The following is a 3,218-nucleotide window of genomic DNA, read 5'->3' as shown; positions in this document are numbered from 1 at the left end:
AAACAGATCAACTCCTCTTGGAGCCTAAAAAATCCCCACATACCTCTAAGCAAGATTCTGATGGAATCTTTTTTTTTTTTTTTTTTTTTAAGATTTTATTTGACAGAGAGAGATGCAGCCAAAGAGGGAACACAAGCAGGAGGAGTGGGAGAGGGAGAAGCAGGATTCTCGCTGAGGAGGGATCCTGATATGGGGCTCCATCCCAGGACCCTCGGGATCATGGCCTGAGCTGAAGGCAGGTGCCCCTCTTTTTTTCCTTCTTTTCTTTTCCTTCCTTCTTCTCTTTCTCTCTCTCTTTCCTTTTTTAAGATTTTATTTATTTGAAAGAGAGACAGAGAGAGCATGAGTGGGGGGTATGGAGGCAGAGGGAGAAGCAGACTCCCACTCAGCAGAGAGCCCAGTTCAGGGCTCCTCCCCAGGACTCCAGGCTCATGATCTGAGCCAAAGGCAGCTTCTTACTGGACGGAGCCTCCCAGGCATCCCAGTTCTTTATGATGTGTGACTAGCGGTGAAATTGCTGGCTCATGTGGTCATTCTGTGTTTAAGCTGTTAAGGAATCCCAGAGTATTTTGCACAGCTGCTAGACTGCTAGACCTTTGTACATTTCCCACCAGCAATGTCTGAGGGTTCTGATTTCTCATCCTGACCAACCCTTTTTATTATTGTTTTAAAATTAAAACCAATCTAGTGGGTGTAAAGTGCATCTCATTGTGATTTTGATTTGTATTTCCCTAATCATGTAGTGATACTGAACATCTTCTCATGTACATGTTGGTCATTCCTATATCTTTGGAGAAATATGCATTCAAACCTTCTGCTCACTTCTTAATTGGGTTGCCTTTTTTGCTGAATTTTAATAATTCTTTATTCAAAAGACACATCCCCCTACCCACTTTGTTTTTGTACATTAAAATAAGCATATAGGGGGGCCTTGGTGGCTCAGTGGGTTAAAGACTCTGCCTTCGACTCAGGTCATGATCCCAAGGTCCTGGGATCAGCATCGGGGCTCTCTGCTCAGCAGGGAGCCTGCTTCCCCCTCTATCTCTGCCTGCCTCTCTGCCTACTTGTGACCTCTGTCTGTCAAATAAATAAATAAAATCTTTAAAAATTAAAATAAAATAAGCATATAGTCCAAAGACTCCCTCCCGTCCTTTGCACAAATACTTAGTGGGCACCAGCTGTGTGCCAGGTGCTACTCTAGCATCTGGAAGGCAACAGAAAGATCCTGGCTGGGCACCGGAGGGGAGGCCTGGGGGGAGTGAAAGTCACAGACAGCTGTGCACTCAGTGCAGCAGAGTGTAGAAAATGCCACGGCCTTCTTGTCAGCTGTTTTTGTATGAAGGAACACTGATGTCATTTGGAATGTGGGCTGGAAGTAAATAAGCCACTCATGCCTTCTTTGCCAGGCTTGTTTTCTACGGATCTGGTTTATGGTTTACGAAGGTCTCACCAGGCATTTATCCCTCCCAGGGTGTGGCAGAACATAATCAACACAGAAGGTGATGGTATTAACAGGATATCAAAGGATCGGAGTTACTCGTTTTTTCTGAAATGAGTCATAATTGCTTTTTTCCCCTTACCGACTTGCTAGCTCCATCATGGTTTTCCAAAATCATTTTTTAAAAGATTTTATTTATGTATTGGAGAGAGAGAAAGCAAGAGAGAGAGCGAGCAGGATGGGGGGAAGGGCAGAGGGAGAGGGACAAGCAGACTCCCTGCTGGGCAGGGAGCCTGATGACAAGGGGCTGGATGGCAGGACACCAGAGACCGCTGATTAACCCACTGAGCCACGGCACCCCCCAAAATAATTTTAAGTAGAACTACTTCCAATGGCCTAGAGAAATGGATTTCTTCCCAGCAGCAAGGTTTATGGAGTATAAACCCATGTAATTGGATCTGCCAGCTGATTTCTAATTTTTCTTGCAACTCCAGAAGGCAAAAATACTCTATTTGAATGACAACTTCGGGGCAGGACAGGTATAGGGTGTTTTGTCTGATCTTTCTCTTTGGATGCTTAACTACTTAGCGACCATAGCTCTCCAGCCATGGAAGCAACTGGGCCCTTGAAGCAAGGACTTACTTTCAAAGCTGCATCAGATCCCACATAATCCTTCTTTGCTCGCTGTGGGTCAGGCCCTGTGTCCCTGGGAATATGATGGTGAGCAAGACACACTGGATCCCTCCCCTCCAGTCCTGCCACAGAGCCGTGAGTGGTCTTCCAGCTTTTCTGATCTCTGATCTTTCGAATAAAACATAATGAATCTGCATCCCCACTACATGTATTTGCTCAAATTGTGCATGTATACCACAGCGTTAGATTATTTACGTGCAAAATACAAATATACATTGGAAAGGACAAGATTATAAAATATAAATGTGAATTTCTAACATTTTCTTCCTGCACATCCCTACTTCATCTTAGGCTCCCTTCTTACTTTTTTGAAAGATTGGTGTCCTGGGGGTGCCTGGGTGGTTCTGTCAGTTGAGCATCCGACTCCCAATTCCAGCTCAGGTCGTGACTTTGGGGTCACGAGATCAATGCCTGCATCAGGCTCTGGGCTCAGCATGGAGTCTGCTTTCCCTCTCCCTCCTCCCGGCTTGTGCTTGCTCTCTCTGAAATGAATGAATGGATGAATGAATGAATAAATCAAATATTTAAAAAAATAAAATAAAGATTGGTGTCCTGGCAGAGAAGAATGATACCTAAGACCTTCCTCTTCTCTGACTGGGTGGCCAGCTCCTTCTGCAGGGGACCGATCACCATATGACTTAGCCCCTACTACATTTTATGTTCTGTCATTGTCTGCCTCTCACCCTGGAATATGCCGGCACTCACTCAATTGCTATTAAAGGATTGAAATATCTTTGCACTTTTTGGTTTATCTAATTTTGTTGTGTTCTTTGGTGTGTGGGGATGGTTTCTCCATACACTTTTCAGAAGTTGGGTAACAAATCTGAGTCAACATCACGTTAAAAAAGAGGTTGTTCATGACTTTGCCTCGCAATGGAAGTAATTTTTTTCTCTCCAGTCATCATAGGTGGATAAGGTCAATAAAACTAACTCTTTAGAAAAATGCAGGTGGATGTTGCAGTGGGAGATTGCTCTAAGTTTTCCAACTGCTTTCAGTTTCTGTACTCCCCCCTGCAGATCAGCACCAGGCCAGGGACACAGGGAGAAGCCTGCTTTATTCTCTCTCCTCTGAGACCAGGATTTAGAG

The sequence above is a fragment of the Mustela nigripes genome, chromosome 4 (assembly GCF_022355385.1).
Source record: "Mustela nigripes isolate SB6536 chromosome 4, MUSNIG.SB6536, whole genome shotgun sequence".
Taxonomy (NCBI): Eukaryota; Metazoa; Chordata; class Mammalia; order Carnivora; family Mustelidae; genus Mustela; species Mustela nigripes.
Note: the sequence above shows the minus strand (reverse complement) of the source record.